Below are 25,109 nucleotides of genomic sequence, written 5' to 3'. Positions count from 1 at the left end.
ATTACTGGAGTGGGTAGCCTATCCCTTCTCCAGTGGATCTTCCCAACCCAGGAATTGAACCAGGGTCTCCTTCATTGCAGGTGGATTCTTTACTAACTGAGCTATCAGGGAAGCCTTATTAAAACATAACAAACTGTGATTGCTGGTTCTAATTATTTATATTAATTACATAATTGAACTAATCACATAAATAGTTTTCAAACATTTCCTAGCTGCTTCTAAATTTTTAAGTATATGAAATGAGACCTAAAACTAAAATTAAAAATGAAGAGATGACAGAATTCTGAGAATTCATTTTTTAAATCAGTTGAAGGGTTTATAGGACTGAAATAAATACACAGAAATTTTGCTAAGATTTGATATTACTCCTATGCCTTTAATACTTAAAGATAGTAATTATTTACTGTGAATATGCACAAAACTTGATCTGTTATGTACCAAGGATCTAGATTGTTATTCCCATATGCATTAGGTAAGACTTTTTACTATAGTTCCATGAAACATAAAAGGAAGTTACCTTTAATTATGAATTATATGCTACCAACCACAGTATTCTATCTCTTCAAAAGAAAGAAAAACCTTTCTATAATACTGGAAAACCTTTCTTTATGTTTCTAGAATGTCTGTAATCATATGTCTATCCTACTGCTGTAGGAATGACACATTACTGCCTTTCCACTGTGGGCACCCAAATGCTACTTGTCCTATAATAAATTGAAACATTTCCATTCCAGGGAACATAGCCTTACCCAATAAGAAAGCTTCCCATGGTATCATCAACTCACTGGACTCAACACTTGACATATGATACATGTTTCTTTTTTTAAAATATAAATTTATTTATTTTAATTGGAGGCTAATTACTTTACAATATTGTATTGGTTTTGCCATACATCAACATGAGATATGTGTTTCTTAAACATGATTCACAATCTTATTGTGATGAACATGGCATCAGTCCTTCCAATAATATTTAGGGTTGATTTCCTTTAGGACTGACTGGTTTGATTTCCTTGCAGTCCAAGGGATTCTCAGATGGTTAGATAGCATCACTGACTCAATGGACATGAATTTGAGCAAATTCCAGGTGATAACAGAGGACAGAGGAGCCTGGTGTGCTGCAGTCCATGGGCTCGCAGAGTGGGACACTACTTAGCGAAAGAACAACAACTTAGCATTCACTAAGTCCCTCATTCTGGTTTGTACATGTGGCCTATGTACTTTGCCCAATCATTCTCAAAACCTCAGTATAACTTCAGCAACAAGATGACAGATTTGCTTGCTTTAGCAATTTTATGCCAGATGGTGATGACTAATGCTGAATATGGAGAGAAATATTATTTCCTGAGCTATCCATATTTGTTTTTTGTAAATAATTCTTTCATCCAATCACTGAAAATCCCTTTGTGGCTATTAAGCACTTTTGCAATCTTCCAGGGAGTGCTTAAGGTAGAATAGAGCCACAGAGGCATGGCATAAAAATCACTCAACACCTTAGACTTGATATGATCTGGTGCGGCTACTTAACTTGCAGTCTGCATTTTGAGCATCCTCACGGTTTACGCGCCATGCACACCTTTGGAATTTTTATAAAATACATGGGTTCCTTTTCTGAACAGAGTTCTAAAATACATAAAATAAATATATAGGATTAAAACAAAAACATTAATATCAAAGTTCAGTTAAAAGTGTATTAGAAACTAAAATCTGGTATGCTTTGTTATCAACTAATTAGCTAAGATGATATCTAGGATTGGGTTCTAATGAGTACCTAGATCACAAAGTAGAAATGAGTTTAAATGTTATATGAGTGCAACTACCATAATGCTATATAATATAGCATAGAAGGGTAGCAATACTACCATGTATGCTGTTTAAATTTACATTTGACAGAAGTGCTAAGTATAAATGAGATTTTGGGGAAAATGAAATTGTAATTTTGCTTACAGCCAAGTTTCCAGACACTAGATTATTACTGAAATCTCTGATTCCTGGGAGTTATATGCTCTAAGCCCAATTGTTCTCTGCCTGGGGAAGCTGTGGAGACAGAGCATTCTGGTAGCTTTCCTAGGGTTCATCCAGGTGCCTTGAAAAAGCCTAGGTTTTAATTGTAATTTAATATAAAGGTGCTTCTTTGTTTATAGGATGACAAGATGACTTGCCTGGTTGCCCATTTTTTTGCTCATCTGGCTGGTCCATCGACAACAGTGAGTGTTAAACTGAGTTGCCATCTAAAATGCTTTCAGATATATTCTGTATTTCTGACAAAATTATCATTGCTTTTGTTGAGTCTCCCAGTTGTGTCCAACTCTTTATGACCCCATGCACTGCAGCACGCCAGGGCTCCCTGTCCCTCACCATCTCCCAGAGTTAACCTTCACATGCACGTGCCCTAGTTTGCATTCATTACATTGATGGTACTGTTCAGCCATCTCATCCTCCAATGCCCTCTTCTCCTTCTGCCCTCAATCTTTCCCAGCATCAAGGACTTTTCCAATGAGTCATATATTCGTATCAGATGACGAAAATACTGGAGCTTCAGCTTCAGTATCAGTCCTTCCAGTGAATATTCAGGGTTGATCTCCCTTGAGATTGACTGGTTTGATCTCCCTGCTGTCGAAGGGACTTTCAGGAGTCTTCTCCAGTACCACAGTTTGAAGGCATCAATTCTTCTGCCTTCTTTAAGGTCCAGCTCTCACAACCGTACATGACCCATGGGAACAGCACAGCTTTGACTATAGGGATCTTTGTCGGCAGAGTAATGTCTCTGCTTTTCAATGCACTGCCTAGGTTTGTCATTGCTTTCCTGCTAAGTAGTAATCATCTTCTGATATTATGGCTGCAGTCACCTTCAAGGATCACTACCTTGTCATGGCGAAGGGGCTTGCACAACTCAATGAAGCTATGGGCCATGATGAGCAGGGCCACCCAAGATGGATGGGTCACAGCACAGAGTTCTGACAAAACGCGATCCGCTGGAGGAGGGAATGGCAAACCACCCCAGTGTACTTGCCATGAGAACCTCATGAACTGTATAAAAGGCCAAAAGTATCATAGAGCACACACAGAGTTAGGTAATCTTCACTAATTTCTTATTTCTAAGTTACAGGATCCACAGTGTTTACTGCTTTAAATCTCCTTCTATGTCCCTTTAGGATGGGACAAGAAGCCTAGTGCTTTCTTTACATAAAGTACCACCATTTTTCAGATTAACACTGATTCTAATAACTGATAAGTGAATAATAACTGAAATAAAAGCACTTTCGTCTCTATTGAAATCGCTATTAATGCAACATGAAAAAATAACTGTATGGAACTCTGTCAGCAAGTCAGATGATCCGTTAGGGATAGGAGGAGTAGGTCTTTGAAGTGGATGTGGAATTTCTCTGAAAGTTACTTATTTAGAGCATGTGATGACTTTGTGTTAATTGTATAAATGTCTATCGTTCAAAAGAAAAACAAGAAATAAATTCACTAACAAAACAATAGACCTATTATTCTATTTAGGTTATTAATCTTTAATTTATATACTAGTGTATACATCTGACATACAAATATTAACATATAAACATATATGATTTATATCCATATCTGAGTCATTCATATATTAATTAAAGAGACTAACATAATTATGGGCTTCACTGGTGGCTCAGATAGTAGAGTGCACCTGCAATGCAGCAGACCTGGGGGTAGGGAAGGTCCCCTGGACGAGGGTATGGCAATTCACTCCAGTATTCTTGCCTAGAGAATCCCATGGACAGAGAAGCCTTGTGAGCTATGGTCCATGGGGTTGCATAGAGTAAACTGAGCAACTAACAACTGAGCAACTAACACACACACACAACTTATAACAAAAATAAAACAATCTAAAGATATATAGATAATTTTTATTATATATGAATTAATTTCTAGTTATGCTATTTCAGATATGATTTATTAGCTATTAAAACTATTCTAGATGGGAATATAGGATTATTTTGGCTTATGTTTAATATACAGAATATTAATATATATGCAGAAAGGCTGAATTTATTTCTAGCAGAGTGGTAATTTTAATCAGGATACTTGTTAACATTTAGCTGTAGTTGTTGATTTATCCTAATGATTTAACATTCTATACTTTCAAATGGTTGGGGAAAATTGGACAGATTATTTACAGTCACTTATTGAATATGTACTTATTTTTGAAAAAGTCTGGAAAATACACTTTGGCTTTAATTAGCATGTTAGATACCTAAAATAAGTCACAAGTAATTAATTTGACTTTCCAATTAATATTACTCTATTTAAAGGACATAATGCTTTTAAATTCATTTTTTTGCAAATATAGAATAATGGACTGAAAAGATAATTTATGAAAGGAATATAGAATTAGTAAAAAAAAAAAAACATGAATAACTTAAATAAAGAGCATGAGGGTAACATTTGTTTTTCCAAATAAAGGAGCTAACTTTATTGTATATTAACAAATATTATTTTAATGTTTAAATAACATAATCTTCTACAGACAATATTTTTAAACTATTAATACACAGTTACGTAAAATATTTAAATAAAATATTCACAAATATTTGAAACAATATACTTCTAGTCCTTCAGTGACTATAAAGCCACTGTTAGTACTATCTTGGGCCTCTATTTAACTGTGCATTCTTTGTCTGCTTAATGGATAATGAATTCTGATTCTGTTTTGGTATTTGATATACAAAATCTTTAGACCTTTTCCATATTATTTGAAAAAAGGTCTTCACTGAAGTGAAGTCTAGGCAGTTGAGGTGAGATATGGTTTCAGTATTTCATTACCTTGCCTTTTCAAGGCCATCAGGTTTAGTGATGGTGATACTGTCCAGAGAGTTTCTACATGAACCCGTAGATGGAGAAGGCTTAGGGAGACCCTGCATGACCCATGCAATCGAACCTATTGTTTAGATTTGGTGAAATTTAGTGACACTGGAGATAGATAAAGACATTCAATTTTCTTCCCTCTTTCTTTTTCTTATTTTAGCTCATGCCTTCCAGTGCCTTAATTTTTCCTGATATTCTACTTTTCAAAAAGTTGTTCATTTTTCTCCCATTTGGACTTCAGCACTTGGTTGTACAAAAAAGAGTGACTTAGCTCAGTTTCTGATATTAAGAGCTAAATTGTTTCTTGCTCTAATATTAAGGATATCTTTCTTTTTTCTCCTTTACTTAAAAAACAGTCCTTATTTCTAGTAAGAGCTGAAGGCCTCTTTGGCAAGACAGCCAAACCTGTTGAAATGTAATTTATAGAATGGATGCCAGGCACTGGTGGGGGTGAGGCTGACCACCAGAGTGTTCCTGCACTGTGCTTTTCACATTGGCTTCCAGTAGCTTAGTGTATTGATTTTACAATTTATGGCTTTCAAAGCCGTTTGCAGCACTGATTCTTCATATAGTTCCAATTTGCTTATGTCAGTCAAGAGCACTGAAATTGTTCTGTGGTAGCGTGTTTCCTTTGTAGCTCTGATTTTTTAATGGTTCAATTCATTTAAATTGGGATTGAAAGTTAACATTGATTTTACTTTTTAATGTCTAGCATTCCTCAAGTTCCAGCCCCATATATTTAGAGCTTATATATATGTTTAAAGGACAGCATTGGTAGTAGCATTTTACAGTTTCCTTTTGCATTGTTTCAATTACTGTAACTGATTCACATAATTTGTGAGTTAGCCAAACTAGAAAAAAGAAGTGGGCCAGTCATAGAAAGAAGCCTGCTATTTCTCACCACTCAGCATGGACATTTTCACTCATTCTCTTTGTGGTCATTTCAAAGCTCTACCTCCATCTGGAGTCCATGAATCTACCTAATGGTATTCTGATTCCACTTTGTGGCATGGAAACCTCTGAATCCTAGTACCCTTGTTGACTGGCTAACTCCTCCCCATTTTAACTTGTAATCAATCAGTCTTACCTTACCTTTCCACCTTCAGAAGAATTTGGTACCTGCAATTCTTGAGTGTTTTTTTCTAGAGTTCTGCAACATTAATCACCTTATACCCTCTTGACTTTGTCTGAAGCCTTAGGTTTCATGTTTTATGGTCTTTTAACTACCACTCCTCTCTTCCACTCTTGAATTTCCAAAATCTCTATGATATTTCTCATTCATCATTGTTCTTCATATTCTCTTTGACTTCTCTAGTTTTGCGCCTTTTTATTTTATATTATTAAAACCATGGTAGGCCTCCTTGATGGGGGGAGAGTTAAACACATATCTTCCATTAATAACAAAAATATCTAAGTGTTAATTTGCAAAAAAAGCTTTACCCTAGAAATACATTTCAAAGGTTGTGTTGATAACGTTCAAACATATTAGGTATAGTTTTCATTTTCATTACCATATAGCTTATAATTATTCAGCTTTTCACAAATTATTATGTTAATATAAATATACATCAAAATACATTCACTCATGGGTGAATGAATTCTAATCATTCAGATCTGTTCATTTCATTCATTTATGCATTTAAATTATTTATTGAACACATCATGTATGTTACGGGCTGTAAATAAGCAGTGAGGGCTTCTCAGGTGGTGCAGTGGTCAAGAATCCATCTGCAGTGTGGGAGATGTGTATTCCATCCTTGGGTCAGGAAGATCCCCTGAAGAAGGAAATGGCAACCCACTCCAGGATTCTTGACTGGAAAATTCCATGGACAGAAGAGCCTGGTGGGCTTCAGTCCATGGGGTCACAAAAAATTGGACATGACTGAATGATTGAGCACTCATACACACAAGAAGCAGTGGACAACACAAACAAGGTCCCTCCTCTTGTGTAGCTTATTTTCTAGAGAACGGAGATGGAAAATACAAAAACAAAGGAACTGTGTAGTCATACCAAATGCTAGGAAGAACACCGTGAGGGATCTTCAAGTGACTATTTTACAAAAAACGGAATAGACAGTATCTTTGATGAGGTGGCAATTGTTATCAATTTTCTTTTCTATATTTCCTATTTGATTAAAAAAACTGTCTAGTGTCTTCTGCATATAGAGTATATCTTTTGTCCATAGGAAATCCAGTCAAGGCAAGTCTGCTGTGAAACACCTTAAGGTCACTCTTCTGTCTGAGCAAATCAAGGACTACTGTTCTCCTCTTTTGTGCTTTATGAAAAGCTATGGTCACATGTCATTGCCCAGATTCCTATTCAGGAACCATATTTCCATTTCTACACTTTGATATTTCATGTTGTCATGGAGTCAACTCCTTGGCATTATTAGAAGGGACAACAGAGATTTTGTTACTCTAGGATAATTAACCCTGGGCATTTTAGGATTTGAGATTTAGATGAAAGTTTTATAGGGTAGAGAAATAACATCCAAAATACAACCTCAGTAATTTCATCATTAATATAATACTAAACACACCAGTTATTGTAACAAATGTTAATGGGTACAAGTATTACATGAAATGAAAGATTATTTTCTATTTCATCCAAAACAAAAACACAAAACCTAAAAGCATAAACTTTAGTTTTCACAATGTTTACTAAAATGCCTCCAAAACATTTTAAATTTGTTTTAATTTTTCTTTATACATATATGTATAGAGTTTCCCTGGTGGCTCAGCGGGCAAAGAATCCACCTGGGCAGGAAACCCAGGTTCGATCCCTGGGTTTGGAAGATTTGCTGGAGAAGGGAATGGCAACCCACTCCACTCTCTTTGGGGAGAACCCCATAGACAGAGGACTCTGGCTGGTTAGTGCTCATAGGGTCACAAAGAGTCAGACGTGACTGAGTGACTAACACACATATATGTACATGAAAATGTGTGTGTTTATATATACACATATAATATAGGTAGGCCTGGATCTTAGAAATAGGGTGTATAATTCATTCATTCAATAATGTGTATAATTCATTTTACTATGAAGAAAAAAATACCCAGAGGTATAAAACTCTCATATTGCTAGCTTTTATAAAAACTATAAAATTTTGACAAGTTTGTAAAATAAAATGGTCATATAAATGCTAGATTCCATCTTTTAACTGGAGATTCTGCAAGAACTTTATATTATGCATATTATGTTATATAAAAGAAATTTTTAAAAAACACTTAAAATGAAAAAAGTATTAAAAGTATAATAAGCAATTTCAACTGGTAATGTTGAAAACGACCATTTTAATTTTAGGGAAAAAAAGTATTTGTTGGAACGTATTTCAGCAGAAATGCATTCCATATTAGAAATTTGTTGCTTTTTAGAGACGTATACATCTCCTCTTATGTAATAAACTATATTATGTATCTGCATAAAAGAAAGGAGGTGTGAATCCTTTATAGAATTATGGGAATTAATTCCACAATTGGTGGCCTCAAGAGGACAAGGGACAGCTGACCATCTCCCTGAAATCTTAGGATAGGTATAAGACCTTTCTAAATCTAGAAGCAGAAATGAAGGATTAACTGATAACAAAATCTCAAAAGGAAATCAAGATTTATAATAGTCACATCAGAGTGTCCTTTGTCTACATTAGCCTTGCCCTCACTTCCATATCCAAGAATTACCTTGCACCTCGTAAATACTTACTTTGTCTTTTCTTATCTTCACATTAAAACTTTTTTTCAGTATCTTATTATTGTTTTTAACTGGAGGAAAACTGCTTTACAATGTTTCTGCCATACAACAAAGCAAATCAACCATGATTATACATATATGACCTCCCTTTTGAGCCTCCCTCCTCTCTCTCCCACCTCTCTCATCACAGAGCACCAAGTTGGGCTCCCTGTGTTATTCAGACACTTTTCCAGAGAAGACATACAGATCACCAATGAATACAGGAAAAGATGCTCAACATCACTAATTATTAGAGCAATGCAAATCAAAACTGCAAAGAGGTATTACCTCACACCAGTCAGAATGCCCATCATCAAACACCTACAAACAATAAATGCTGGGGAGGATGTGGATAAAAGGGAACCTTCTTGTACATTACAACATTTTAAACATTTTTTCAGCTATCACATATTAAAATTTTCCATGCTAAAAATTATCAAAACAAAATATAACATTAACAACAAAAGCATCTTCTCTGGATTCTTCTTCCCACTCAGAGACCTGATCATACCCATTCTTCCATTTTACCAAACTTCTAGAAACAATATTCTACACCTGGTGTGTCTGATTATTTAACTAAATTTACTCATCAGTAACAATCATTTGCTAGACTGAAATTCCTTTCTTCAAGGTTACAGATATCTTTCTAATTTTCAACTTTTGAATTCCAGCCCTACTGAATGTATCTATAACATTTTCTACCACTGTTTCTTTCTTTCACTGTTTCTCTCCTTGGCTAATTTGACACTGCAAGTTCATAACTGTAGTCCTCTCACATCTCTGATTCTTCTCAGTTACCATTGCTACCTTCTTTATTTCCCTTTCTCTAAATGTAGATGTTTTCAAGAACTCTTCACCAGTGTTCATTTCTTTCAGCTTTCTACTATTCCTTTCAGATAATCCCAGATATTTCTACTGAAAATATCACTTTTAAGCAAATGACTCTCTGACCTGTATGTCTGGCATTGACTTTTTAAAAAAACTGAAAGATCCAGATTCATATTTCAGTTGCCTGTTGGTTACGTCCTCCTCTGTCATTCTGGCATTTCAAACTCAATCTGCACAAATTCTAAATCATCACATTTCCTTTCTTGTATTTTTTTCTCTCCTCAATATTCCCCTTGCTGAAAGCCACATACTTTTCAAGATCTGATGCAAATACTACAGTCTTCTTAAAGTCTCTGATCATGTAAGTAAAATAGGCTAATGGAAGTTTTTTTAATGTCAGTTTTAAAATAAAATATAAAGCCTTTACTTCAAAAATCCCTACAGCACAATGTTGAAGAAACTAAACTTTCAAGTTAGATATCCCTGGGTTTGCATCTCAGCTATACCTTATAGTAATGCTGTGAACTTTCTCAAACCACTTAACCTTCCAAAGCCTTGGTTTTCTCACATGTTAAATGAAGATAATAACATAAGAATTGCAATTATTATTAATATAACTAAATTAATAATAATTTAGGTAATGTTCATTATAAGTAATTATCACTGTTAACCATGGCAATTTATCACTGTTCTCAGAACACAAACACTCAATAAATGCCAGTAATTATTATTATTAAAAATACAACGCAGTCACTAGAGTATAGGGTATGCTCCCAAACAGTTAGAGAACGTCATCTATCTTTAGAGAAGCATTGAAATAATACAGAGAAAGGTATGTTTTCTCTCTTCAAAAGTTTTCCTGAAAGTTGCCTAACTTTTGTTTCTCAAACTATAGCTGCAAGAGAGCCTGTGAAATAGCTTCTTTAGTTCAATGGAGGACTACTGTGAATAAGGTAAGGAGAAAAAAGAGTAGATCTTCAGATAAGCAACTAAACATCACTGCCCCAAGACTATGGTAGTTTCAAGTTTAGCAAGATTAGCCAAATAGACTTGATTATATCAACTGTGTGGCTTAATGCAATTAAGTTATCCAGTGATTATTCCTAAGACAAGCACATGTATAAATAAGTTTATAGGTTACGGGCTCCCTTGATAGCTGAGTTGGTAAAGAACCTGCCTGCAATGCAGGAGACCCTGGTTTGATTCCTGGGTTGGGAAGATCTGCTGGAGAAGGGATAGGCTACCCACTCTAGTATATCTGGGCTTCCCTTGTGGCTCAGCTGGTTAAAGAGTCTGCCTGCAGTGCCGGAGACCTGGGTTTGATCCCCAGGCTGGTAAGATCCCCTGGAGAAGGGGAAAGATTCCCACTCCAGTATTCTGACCTAGAGAATTCCATGGACTATATGGGGTCGCAAAGAGTAAGACACAACTGAGTGACTTTCACTTTCACACTTTCTTATAGGTTACACCCAAGAAATATGATGAGAGTATTATTTCAATGTTCCTTAGATTCACATTTAGAACTAATGTGAGTAATGTATGAACTGCAGATTTACATGCTATTTGAAATGGGAAAAATTGAAAATTTGAAAAAAGTCAATTTGGCCTTTAAATGTAAGAAGAGCGGGGAAATAGGCCCACAAAGGAGGGGATTTATAATTATGGCTGATTCATGTTATTGTATGGCAGAAACCAACACAACATTGCAAAGCAATTATCTTCCAATTTTAAAAAAATTAAGAAGAAAAGATTTTAATTTACAGATTTTTAAGAGTTTTCTGGACATGCTTTTTTAGATGCCCAAAAAATGCCACAAAGAGTTTATTTTAATGACCAAAAAGAACTCAAGACATATTTTCCCCATGTATTTCTAAAGTTAGAAATGTTAAAGTTAGCACAGAGATAAGAGAATTAAATCTGATTTCAAAAATGACAAATGCTTACATAATACAAATTTATGACTTTTCATAGTCAAAAAGATATTTTTAATAAACTTCATGAATATATTAACCATAGAAATGTAGAGATAAAAATAAGCCAAATTCTCATAAAATCATCAAACAGATTCAACAGTTTTCATGATTTTCCCCATTCACTTTACTCTATAATTTTCCTGAGGTATTTTAAAACAAATTCCTATAGCATATTACTAAAATGATATCAATAACTTTTAAAAATAGTATGCAATCATTAATTGACAATGTGTCTCTACCATGTGTCTTCTAGGGGCTTTGTCAACATATTTGTAAAGTTTTCAAATGATGTATTTATCAAAAAGGAAAAACACTCTGCAAATGGTTTGTAATTTCTATTATGTATTTTTCTTGTATAGCAGTCATCTACAGATCTTAAGTGTTAAAACATCCTCCTTCTGAATGGTGAAAGAAAATTTAGCATATGCACAGACCTAAGTATAAGTAATATTAAATGTAATCCTTTAATTACCACATGAAAACTGATCAAATCAAAAAATAGTCAACAATAAGATATGGTAATATTATCAGTTTGAACCTTAAAGTCTTTTTATGAATAAAATTCTTGACAATTGAGCACAGAAATTTATGTTTTGGGCAGATATCAGCCTTCATCACCTTGCCAACACTACCATGTAATAATGGTTTATATATCCCTTTTGTATTTGAGTACTATATTCTGATTCTTTCTCTTTTTACAATGGTGTTTATACAAATCAAATGGAAAATTCAAACAGAATTATCAGAATAAACATTTTAGAAAACCCTTGAAAAAATCAGAATATTAAAAAAAATTTTTTTGAAATACCTCATATATAAAGTAACTTCTTTTGAAAATAATGATATATGTTTTGAGGATCATTATGGTTTGCTTTAGGTGGCAAAAAATCATTTGTAGTTAAATATGTGTTTCCTAGTTCTTTTGTAACTCTATATACTTGTACTTCTTTCTTGTCTTTAAAGTTCACAAATTCACTAAATTAAAAGTATTTCAAAATCAAGCTAAAGAGAATACCATTTTATGCATGAGTTGATAAAAAATATATTTGAATGATTGATAATATATCTCTTTTAAAAATATTAGGATATTTTATTACACAAGAAAGCTGAAATTTTATGAACATCTAGTATAATTTTTATCTTAACCTATTGTCATACAGATATATGATAGATATTCTACTAGAATAAATTTAATGGTAAATCTGAGTAGATAAGAGTGATTTACTAAATCTATAATTAAAATTGAAATACTGCTTTAACTCTACATTCTACATGTGAAATGAAAACAAACAAATGTGTAACATACATTTAAATTTTTTCTGATAAACAAATACCAATAGAGCTGCACATGAAAAGAATGTATTTTAAGTTTCCTAGGAAAAAATTCATGAGGTTTTGCTCTTCTTTTGTCTCCTGTTGATGAAATTGTATGCATGAAGCCTCACAACACATCTGGAACACTACAACCTTGAATTTTAAGTTGATATTGCCTGTAGTCAAGTGTGAGTCATGAATTTCAATACATTTGTTTCAATTGTTCCCTACAGCAAAAATTCAGAAAATACTTATTTCCCTCGTTAGCGTCAAATTCAAATGAATATTATTATTTGAATCAAGACTCTCTAAGGTACTATCCTTCCTATAAAAATGCATAATGAGGAAGAAAAATATTTATGGTTTAATATTTAATACATTATTAAATAAGAGAGGCTCAAGTTTCTTTTTTACTTGGATATAATTATAAAATCCTCATATGGCTATTTTTCTGGATTGTCTAAAAAAGGGATAAAATATCCTGTTTCTGGAGTCTGGTAGAAAACATTATAGCCAGAGGCCAGTAAAAGAAATTGTTATAGAGTTGGAAATATGAATTGTTAGTAGGGCTTTTAATCCAATTCAATTTTTTCTTAGAGCTATAATTATACTATTCAAAAATATTTAAACAAACCTTTACCCAGATCACCAGATATTTAAATTATTTTAAGTTCTTTGTTTTTCATATTATGTTAGGAAAGAGACATCTTTTTTCATGATTCATTACGCAAATTAAGGATAAATTATTTCCACTTTTCCATGGGCCTCTGGCATAAAGAAAAAATGAAAACAGTAACAAAACTTGGTTCCAGTAACATTCCTATAGTAAACTGAAAATGTGACTTCTTTGACAAGTTTTTCTTTTTCCTTGCGTAAAAATGAGCAGAACTTATTGTTGATACCATCCCCAAGAAAAAGAAACGCAAAAAGGCAAATGGTTGTCTGAGGAGGCCTTACAAATAGCTGTGAAAAGAAGAGAAGCTAAAGGCAAAGGAGAAAAGGAAAGATAAACCCATTTGAATGCGGAGTTCCAAAGAACAGCAAGGAGAGATAAGAAAGCCTTCCTCAGTGATCAATGCAAAGAAATAGAGGCAAATAATAGAATGGGAAAGACTGGAGATCTTTTCAAGAAAATTAGAGATACCAAGAGAACATTTCATGCAAAGATGAGCACAATAAACAGAATAAATGGTATGGGCCTAACAGAAGCAGAAGATATTAAGAAGAGGTGGCAAGAATACACAGAACTATACAAAAAAGATCTTCACAACCCAGATAATCATGATGGTGTGATCACTCACCTGGAGCCAGACATCCTGGAATGCGGAGTCAAGTGGGCCTTAGGAAGCATCACTATGAACAAAGCTAGTGGAGGTGATGGAATTCCAGTTGAGCTATTTCAAATCCTAAATGATGATGCTGTGAAAGTGCTGCACTCAATATGCCAGCAAATCTGGAAAACTCAGCAGTAGCCACAGGAATGAAAAGTTTTCATTCCAAACCAAAGGAAGGCAATGCCAAAGAATGTTCAAACTACCGCACAATTGCACTCATCTCACACGCTAGCAAAGTAATGCTCAAAGTTTTACAAGCCATGCTTCTACAATACGTGAACTTCCAGATGTTCAAACTGGATTTAGAAAAGGCAGAGGAACCAGAGATCAAATTGCCAACATCTGCTGAATCATCGAAAAAGCAAGATAGTTCCAGAAAAACTTCTACTTTTGCTTTATTGACTAACTCAAAGCCTTTGACTATGTGGATCATAACAAACTGCTGAAAATTTTTAAAAGATGGGAATACTAGACCACCTGACCTGCCTCCTGAGAAATCTGTATGCAGGTCAAGAAGCAACAGTTAGAACTGGATATGGAACAACAGACTGGTTCCAAATCAGCAAAGGAGTTCGTCAAGACTGTTTATTGTAACCCTGCTTATTTAACTTATATGCAGGGTACATCATGCAAAATGCAGAGCTGGATAAAGCAAAAGCTGGAATCAAGATCGCCGGCAGAAATATCAATAACCTCAGATACGCAGATGACACCACCCTTATGAAGAAAATGAAAAACAACTAAAGAACCTCTTGATGAAAGTGAAAGAGGAGAGTTGAAAAAGTTGGCTTAAAACTCAACATTCAGAAAACTAAGATCATGGCATCTGGTCCTATCACTTCATGGCAAATAGATGGGGAAACAGTGGAAACAGTGACAGACTTTATTTTGGGGGCTCCAAAATCACTGTAGATGGTGACTGCAGCCATGAAATTAAAAGATGCTTTCTCCTTGAAAGAAAAGCTATGACCAACCTAGATAGCATATTAAAAAGCAGAGACATTACTTTACCAACAAAGGTCCATCTAGTCAAAGCTTTGGTTTTACCTGTAGTCAAGTATGGATGTGAGAGTTGGACTATAAAGAAAGCTGAGCACCAAATAATTGATGCTTTTGAACTGTTGTGTTGGAGAAGACTCTTGAGCATCCCTTGGACGGCAAGGAGATCCAACCAGTCCATCCTAAAGGAAATCAGTCCTGAATATTCATTGGAAGGACTGACGCTGAAGCTAAAACTCCAATTGTTGGCCACCTGATGTGAAGAACCGACCAATTGGAAAAGACCCTGATTCTGGGAATGATTGAAGGCAGGAGGAGAAGGGGACGACAGAGTATGAGATGGTTGGATGGCATCACCAACGTGATGGACATGAGTTTGAGTAGGCTCAAGGAGTTGGTGATAGGCAGGGTAGCCTGGTGTACTGCAATCCATGGGGTCGCAAAGAGTCAGACATGACTGAGTGAATGAACTGATTGTTGATATCAATTGTGTCGCTAGAATGACTAAGTGATAATTTACAGGTGATGTAAGGCAAATTTCAATATATGACATAGTGAAAATTTATAATTGATAAAAGCACACTTTAAAAGTATCATATTTAATATGATACCACAGTATCTTTTATACTAGTAGTATGTTTTAACACATTCATTGGTGGCTCAGTGGTAAAGAATCCACCTGCAATGCAGGAGACACGGGTGTGATCCCTGGATCAAGAAGATTCCCTGCAGAAGGAAATGGCAATCCTAACAGCACAGCGATTATAAATGTAACGGACTTTATAAAGTTTATTTCTTCTTACTTTTGCTACAAATTTTTGATGAATTAATGTGTAATAATTGTTGATGAATTCATGTGTAATGCATGACAAATGTAAAATAATTATTATAATAAACAGCATTATATTCTTAGCATTCATATAAAAGGGATAGATTCCACTCTGAACATTTTGAAGAGAAAAGCTAGCGATGAGAGATCAATGGAGATAACAGTGACCAGAATTTTTTAAAAAAGCAATTCTTACTATTAGTTTTGGCTTTAACCTATGTGTCTTCTAATAATTAAAGATACTTATGTGGATCTCACCCTACAAGTGTGGAACCCAAATAAGGAGTATCCAACAAGGTTTCTAAAATATTCTGTAGGCCCTATATTATTCTAATTTGGTCAGCTCTAAATAAATGCCATCCCAATGTGTCCAGCACGCTCGCCTGCAGTGCCTTATTCAGACCTACCTCCTTAGTACATTTCCATGCAATTCTTTCTCTAAACAAATTCAAGCTATCAGGTAGCTACTCTCTCACATATCGGTATCTTAACATTTATACACTGACGTTAGGACAGAGGGAGAAATAAGCTGGTGTTATGGAACAATCTAACTACTACTCAAAAATGTCCTGTGTAATGGCTACTCACTTACCACTTTAGCCATGAAATGAGGCTAGCTCTGCTGGATGGCATTTGTAAAATTTAAGGGCTGTACAAATGTTGAGTCCATTGTGATGCTCAAATAGCAATGGCTTGTATGGTTTAGCTATTTCTTTCTTTTCCTTTTAATGAATGAAATTTTCCTCCTTCTGTTTTATCACGTTGTATTGTTCTCTAACATCAGTCAGCACAAATTTCTTTTGAAAAGAGAAAGAGTATAATAGATATTTTGAAAGGAGAAGTAAGGATGCGATTAGTAAGGTTATGTATAAAAGCATTATTTCCTAGTGCTTTTATACTTAAACTTCCTTCCTCGCTCTCCCCACCCAGACACACATGCACACACCATATACCAGAAAAACAATTCAATGTGCGGAAGAGCAGGTCAAATCTAAAGTGCCAATAGATTTAAAGCATTCATGGTAGGAAACAATGGCATGGGCTGATCAGCTTCACATTGTCTCGAGTGCCTATTTGATTAAATAAAATTGTTCAATTAATTGACATAAATATTAAAGTATATTTCTATGTTAAGTACTGTTATAGACTCTGGAATTACAGTAGTAAAGAAAACAGACTAGAATTTCTGCTTTCAAGAGCTTATAGTTTAGTACAGCTCTGTGCCAGGCACTGTTAAAGTTGGCTTATGTGTTTTAAATCTCATGACAACCTCATCAGATACTGCTGCTAAGTCGCTTCAGTCGTGTCCAACTCTGTGTGACCCCATAGACGGCAGCCCATGAGGCTGCCCCGTCCCTGGGATTCTCCAGGCAAGAACACTGGAGTGGGTTGCCATTTCCTTCTCCAATGCATGAAAGTGAAAAGTAAAAGTGAAAGTGAAGTCTCTCAGTCGTGTCCGACTCTTAGGGACCCCATGGACTGCAGCCCACTAGGCTCCTTCATCCATGGGATTTTCCAGGCAAGAGTGCTGGAGTGGGGTGCCATTGCCTTCTCCGATAGGAATTATTAACACAGATGAGATAATTTCTCCCTAAGTTGTATGCACTCAATGACTTATACAGCTGAGGCCTCACAGAAATAAAGATTAACATTCATAAAGCAACTGTTTTCTGAAAACTACATTCTTTTCTAGTGGAATTAAGGAGCACTTCTTAGAATGATAAATGTTCACCTTTGAAAACTTATTGCATTTTGCATCCTCCTAAAACCATTTAATGGCATTTATCAGTGTATGGTTTGAGGTAACAGAATTTGATTTGGTGGGAACTCTATAATATTTTGTCTCTTCTGTCCTTAATTTTAACCAAATTTAAGTAAATTGGTCAGATACATACTAAGATTAGCATTCGGAAACATTATTGCCACAATACTACACAACTTGGATAAAAAATGAAAGTGAAAAGTTAAAGTCGCTCAGTCGTCTCCGACTCTTTGTGACCCCATGGACTACACAGTTCATGGAATTCTCCAGGCCAGGATACTGGAGTGGACAGCCTTTCCCTTCTCCAGGGGATAAAGTTGAGTGTTTAAACCCTCAACCCAGGGACTGAACTCAGGTCTCCCACATTGCAGGCAGATTCTTTAATGGCACATTAAACATTCCATCACTTACTCTAATGCTATAAGAACATGAAGAAGCTTGGAAGAGAAGGGCAAGATGACATTCCCTTCTTGCAATTTATTTCTCATCCACCATGCTCTGTTATTTGACATTGGAACCAGCCATTTAAATTCTGGGAACCTCAGCTTCTACTTCTAAAACAGATCTACCAACAAGCTTCTTCCACACCAACAGGGCTACTGTGAGGATCTCATAGGGAAATGTAAATTAAAAGGCTTTGACATTTTTAAAAGTTATTCAAATTTTCAGATACAAATAAAATTTTAAAGGGATATAACATGTAGCCTATTCCATAGCAAGCAGTATGTGAGATCTTTATACAGACTCTACTTAAGGGAAGAGGAAATGACAGAGCAGCACCCTGGGTGTAATTGAAGAAAACAGAAATGTAATTACCTCTTGCTTCTTAAGGGCATGAAAGTGAAAGTGAAGTTGCTCAGTTGTGTCCGACTCTTTGCTACCCCATGGACTGTAGCCTACCAGGCTTCTCCATCCATGGGATTCTCCAGGCAAGAATACTGGAGTGGGTTGCCATTTCCTTCTCTATCTTAAGGGCATAATATTTAGAAACTTACATAAATACATAAGAATATATTCTAGTGTATCAGGGGAACAGATAAACTAACATTTGTCAAGGGACTCATACACCCAGGGTGCTGCTCTGTCGTTTCCTCTTCCCTTAAGTAGAGTCTGTATAAAGATCTCACATACTGCTTGCTACGGAATAGGCTACATGTTCTTAAGAGCATAATATTTAGAAACTCTTAATCCCTTTTAGTCCCACCTTTGCCTTTCTGAACCTAAGATTTTTCTGAGCAAAAATGTCAACAAGGAATTGGCATTTCTTATAGCAATAGTTCTCAAAGAATGAAATGTACAGTGCTCAGTTAGGGTAGCTAAAGCCAGGTCCTTTATGATCAAAGCCCAGAGGTGAGCAGATGACAGAGGTCCTGATTGACAAGGGCTAGAATGAGAATATGTATAGAGAAGCATATGATCTTGACGCCCCCACCCTCTTTCCCTGGAGAAACTACATAAAGATCACCAATGTTGGGGTGGGGAGATGGTGGTTAGCGGGCGTCAGACAGCTGGGGAAGCAACAAGGGCAGAGAACTCTCTTGTTTCTATTCCTCATTAAGGACTTTGAAGAGAAGCCACTCTCAAATGACCCCCAGGCACTCTGATGCCTTCATGTGAACTTGGCAGAGTAGAACAGTCAGGCACAGGGAGACCTCCATTCCCATATGGCATCCATAGCACCCACCTAGAAGCAATGGCCAGTGAATCTGTGTGGAGGACACCACGAAAAATAGCTGGGACAGTGGCTTCATAGAAAGAACTGGGCATCACCCAAGCTAGGGTTAACAACAAGATGCAACAAAACCATGGAGTGCCATAGTGAAGGGACCACTGAGACGAGTGGGTCATGGCAAAGAGCATGATTAAACCACATCACTAGTTACATGACTACAGCTTTCAGTCAAGTGCAAACACAGGATGGGCATCAACTTGTCAAATAAAGAATAATACCTTGAGGTCCCAAAGACCTGAGGACTCCTTCCGGGAATACTGAATCTTCCTTCTCATGATATGGTCACAAAGCCTCCTCCTTCCCCCAATATACCCAGGGATAGGGAAGGGAAGCAGAGTTAGGGAAAATTAGTTGAAGACTGGGCACTTCTATCCATAAAAGCTGAATATCCCTCCACATTGTTAAAATTACTAGATTCAAAAAATATTTTTGGTTAGATTAAAAGATTTTTTGTTTTGTTTTAATTAACCACTGCATAGGTTAAGCATAAAGGAAGCTAGGTTAATTATGGAGAAGGCAACAGCAACCCACTCCAGCATTCTTGCCTGGAAAATCCCATGGAGGGAGGAGGAGCCTGGTAGGCTGCAGTCCATGGGGTCACAAAGAGTCGGCCACGACTGAGCAACTTCACTTTCACTTTTCACTTTCATGCATTGGAGAAGGAAATGGCAACCCACTCCAGTGTTCTTGCCTGGAGAATGCCATGGACGGGGGAGCCTGGTGGGCTGCCGTCTATGGGGTCACAGAGTTGGACACGACTGAAGTGACATAGCAGCAGGTTAATTATGACATAAACAGAAATTACATTACTTCTAAGCATGAGTTGGTATTGAGTGACATTTGCTATCCTGATGCAAAAATAACTGAGCGTGGAGGAAGAATTATTATGTATACTGGTCACAGGAGGCCCTTAAAAGAAGATGGCACTGGAGCAGCAAGCTGAGTGGTTAGAAACACTCAGCCGAAGCATCATGGTGGAGAGTCTCTTTCAGTCAGAGAAACTGCAGCTCCCTTGCATCATGAAACTGACATGAATGCCTTCCAAAAACGATGCTTTTCATTGCTGTCAACAGATATATTATTCTCCATAAAAGCAGCCATGGAAGGCTCAGTCCTCTAAATTAGGCACAACCCACTGTTGCTTGGGCTTCCCTTGTGGCTCAGCTGGTAAAGAATCCACCTGCAATGTGGGAGACCTGGGTTAGATCCCTGGGTTGGGAAGATCCCCTGGAGAAGAGAAAGGCTACCCACTCCAGTATTCTGGCCTGGAGAATTCCATGGACTGTATATATAGTCCATGGGGTCCCAAAGAGTCGGACGCGACTGAGCGACCTTCACTTCACTTCATTGTTGCTTAGGATTGCATTCTATGAACCACCAGCTCCATCACAAGCTCCATACCCAGGTCTCACATGTACCTCAGAGCCCAGTTTCCTCCATCCCTGGGCGCTCTCATCTGAACCTCAGCACTGCTTCCATGCAAACCTGGGGGCTGCACGCTGGCCTCATGCAGGCTGGACTCCAGGTTGATTGTGATTGGAAGGCTTTCGGGGTCAGGATCCAGCCATCCTTGCTATCAGGGAACTCCTAACTATCATCATCTACATTTTCACATATGGATTTCTCTTGGGTTTTGATTTTTAGTTTTATTAAAAATCCTTCATCAGCTCTTACAAAGGATTTTGTAATTTCAACCTTGTGGATTTCAGCCTTATGTTGATTCCCAGGTTCACAGCTGTAGCTTTTTCTGAGTGTCTTTCCTGTGTCACCATTTGTCTTCAAAAACAATATAATTATAAAATTACAGCCAGTTTTGGATTTCCCATTGTTCACAGCATTCTGTATCCTTGTGATTCCTAAGTTTTAGGAGTCTAGTTTGCAGAGTCTAGTTATGGTTGTTCTAAAGCTTGAACTTTTCAATAGATTCCAAGCTTCCTCCATAAAGTTAAGAAAAGAAAATCAAATAAACAAATAAAAAACAAACTGTGTGTGTCTGTCTGTACCAGTGTCTGTGTGAGTCTCTCCGTATATGTATTTCAAGCTTCACAATAATCCTATGAGAAATATATTATTATTGCTATTTTACAAGAACTTGAGTCCTGATAAAATAAATTGCCCATGATCACAAGCTGATGACAGGGATTTGCTACAAGCACAGTGTTATTGTCAAATCCATGTACTTTCCACTGTGACTCAATGGACTCTTTTACTCCAGGTACTCTCTCTTCTGAGAGGCCTTTTTCCCTGGCCTGCTTTCCACTCATCCCTGAGGTCACACTATACTGACATACTCCTTTTAGCAAGACCTCCCACCCACTTGCCACTCGGCAGCATTACAATCTCAGGTAAATTATATCACCTATCTAAATTTAGTTTTCCTTATTTCTAAAATAGGGTAATAAATGTAGTAATACAGTGAGAGTTAACTGAGGAAATACTCGGCACATGACACATATTTATTCTTTTAGTCTAACTGTTGCTTTGTTGAAGATTTTACCATTTGTGATTGTCCACCCTGGTGAAGGTATGTGATTTCTTTCCCTACGCTTTGTTTTACTGAATATTACCATATTACTACAACTCGCTCTAATAGTTTACTCATTTTAAAAAGTATTGCAAAGAATATTTGACATGGGCTCTGATATTTTATAATTGAGAGCAAAATTCAGTATACTATCCAATAGGGTTAACTTTTGAAAGACTAATGTTATCTTGTCATCGTTAGTCTCCTCATGACATAGTCCCTGAGGACGGTGATTGTGAGGTCTTAGTGAATTAAAGTCTCAGAGAGATTAAATAGCTTGACTCTGAATGAAGTGGACAGATAGTGACAGCAAAGAGCTCAAATTTCTGGACACTCATTATTAGAATGCTACCCAAGTCAAAAAAGGTATACCTTGCAGTATCAAAGTGATTCCATTTCTGTGGTGTCAATATATTCCAAGCATGTATTTTCTATTTAGGCTTAATTTGAAGATTTTTAAAAATAATTTTTTCCTCCAATTAAACATTCGGAGGAATGTATAATCCCAGTCAAGATAACAATACATTATTATTATTTGTACATCTGCCCAATGATTTATCTTTATTTTGAGGATTTATAATATGAGAAAAAGAATGATATCTTTGATTTGAGGATAGGTAGGCTAAAAAGATACTAACTTCCTAGTAGATTCTCAAGGAGTACTGCTAATAGATGAAGAAACATAGTCTTTCCTATCATATTAAAATATAGCAACACAATCAAATACTACTTTATTCACATGATTGATATATAATGTGTATATATACACGTAGCATTAAGTACAGTTTGCCTGTAGTTCATTGCGGCAGTTATTTACATGAAAATTGTATCAGCATATTAACCAAATCCAATGCCTTCCATGTCTAGTAATTGATGGTTCACTTATAATTTCTTATGGTTTTGATGTTACACACACACACAATTTTCCTTTTTTTAAGTTAATGGAACATATACAGGAAATTATTAAACTCTGTGACCAACTTACACATTGTGAGGTAATACATTGAAGTTTAAGCAACTTCGAGGCATTACCAACAACATGAATTCAATCAAAAGGAAAGTTGGATGTATTTTAACTACATTCTATATTACATATGTAGTATGTAATTAGTACATTGTATGTAATTCATTACATCAATTAATTATGTAGTATATTACATAGTCATATAATAGTATATTTATGATATTATAACAGATGTATTGAGTTACCATGACATCCATCCTTCTCTATTCCCTCTTGTCTACTATGATAGTTCCATTTTATGCCTTTTCTAGACAAATTTATTAATTCTTGCAGAATCATCAACTCCTAAACTCGCTAGGCTGTGGAAGGGAAGTAAAGGTCACCTAGTTGCTTCTCATTTCTATTTACCATTATTCTGAAAGCAAAAGCAAACAGCCAACAACATCACCAAGAACAACCACACTCTCTATTTTAAAAGTTTATGGAAATTTGATGAGAAATGTGAAAGGAATAGCCTATGATGGAAAGAATAGCCTTCGCATGGTTAAATTTGACAAAATTATGTTAAATTATTAGGTTTTTAGAGCTAGGATATAAACCTTCTTAATCTGTATTTTAAAAGTTAGCATTAGCTTACCTAGAGAAAAGACAGATTGGCAGGGCACATGGAATGCACTTATATTAAAGTGCATGTTAGTTAAGTGGAAAAGGAAGTTGGAGACTTCAGGGATAAATGTCCCGGACTTCTGGATATTCTTAGTTAGCTAAAATTTAACTCACTTAACAATGCAAATAACATTTTAATCTCTTTCTTTTGAGTAGATATAGCTGACAGTGGTAATGGTAAAATGGTGCAAAGCAAGGTCTGAGCTTTATTATTTTGTGATTGCATGAGTGTTTCTTAGGAAGAGAAGTACTATGTATACCAATTATCATACACAATTATGGAAGGAGTATCAATCTTGTTATTATTAAAAGGAAACCATTTCAGATAGTAAGTCACTCTAGGGATCTAAAGCTCAATAGTCAGCATATGAAGTGAAACTTTACAATATCCTCTATCATCAAGGATAAGTGACTGGTCATAATTTTAGATTTCAGAGCAATTCTCAACCAATATTCTTAATCTGTATAATGAACCAAAATGCCAAGTGTGATATTTTCATACTAGTAATAGGACCTAAAAATTCAGTGTTGTTACTTTCTGGTTTTTATGAACCAGAATATAGATTTTCAGCCTCTGATTTAAGTAATACCAACACTGGCATCATGCAGTTATTTTGGTAGTTTTCAGTTTAGCAGACTCATATCAGATTTATAATTGATTTTGTCAGAAAAATACAAACAATTGGTCTAACAGAGAAGAGGGAAGACATTTGTGCTGATCTATATTTCACTCCAGTTCATGGAGACAGTCCAGGGCTGCTAATTTGGTTTTTGACTCTGTCATAGTCCACTGAACCTTTCTGGGGAAATATCCTATGCATCTGGCAGTTAAAAACAGACAGAAACGGAAATGGGACTTGAGTTCCCAATCCTCTTCTGCTGAAAGGGCACTGACTAATGATGATTTCCCTAACAATATTAGTGTTGTTAGACTCTCCCATATCCCTTTGTTGAAGTTTTCTGGCACCAGGGAGCTAAGAATGAACACGCAGGACATATTTAATGCTAAAAAGCTAAGCATCAACTAAAGACGTTTAAAATTCCAAAATGAAATTATATGTAGCACTTCAGTGTGAACAGAATTTAAATATGCCACTCATGGATGAAAACAGGAATTCCATTTTACTTTCAAATACACATCTTTATAAGATTATATTCAGCTAATAACTAAACCTATTCCATTACAGGTATGACAAAGATGAAGTGCCGAGCTTCACAAATGAGAGAATCCAATTCATCTATGTTTTGTGAATTACTCAGGCTTGGCATTTGAGGAATTCATACCAATAAAATGCATAATGGATCAAAAGTTAGTAAGTTTTCAATTTAGTTTTCAAATATAGGGACCTAAGGTGGGGAGGGGAACTTTGAAGATAAGAGGCACATTTTGTGTGTGTGTATGTGTGTGTGTATCTATACATGCCACGAACATAAAGATTTTTCCAGAATTTGTCATTATCATCCAGGGGCCACGTTTCCCAAGTGGGCTTTAATATGCAAACAAGTAAGATTTCATGGTCAGCTGTATTCTAGCTTTCAGTCAGGGATCAATGAAGAATAAGCCTGAAGCTGGGCCTATATCCTGTGCAATCTCATTATGACAGGTTTCTAG

General features: G+C 35.9%; 1 long non-coding RNA gene across 1 annotated transcript in view; it reads left to right on the top strand.

The window, feature by feature from the left end:
- The window catches only part of LOC129659435 (uncharacterized), a 53,398-nt gene extending 28,594 nt beyond the window's left edge, over positions 1 to 24,804 (top strand). Inside the window, exons 2-3 of the long non-coding RNA XR_008718074.1 lie at positions 2,145 to 2,207; positions 24,685 to 24,804. This is a non-coding gene — a long non-coding RNA (uncharacterized LOC129659435). The remainder of the gene's footprint in view (positions 1 to 2,144; positions 2,208 to 24,684) is intronic.
- Positions 24,805 to 25,109: the final 305 nt, after the last annotated feature.

The sequence above is a fragment of the Bubalus kerabau genome, chromosome 8 (genome assembly GCF_029407905.1).
Source record: "Bubalus kerabau isolate K-KA32 ecotype Philippines breed swamp buffalo chromosome 8, PCC_UOA_SB_1v2, whole genome shotgun sequence".
Lineage (NCBI taxonomy): Eukaryota > Metazoa > Chordata > Mammalia > Artiodactyla > Bovidae > Bubalus > Bubalus kerabau.
Note: the sequence above shows the minus strand (reverse complement) of the source record. Positions and strands in the feature narration are given on the sequence as shown.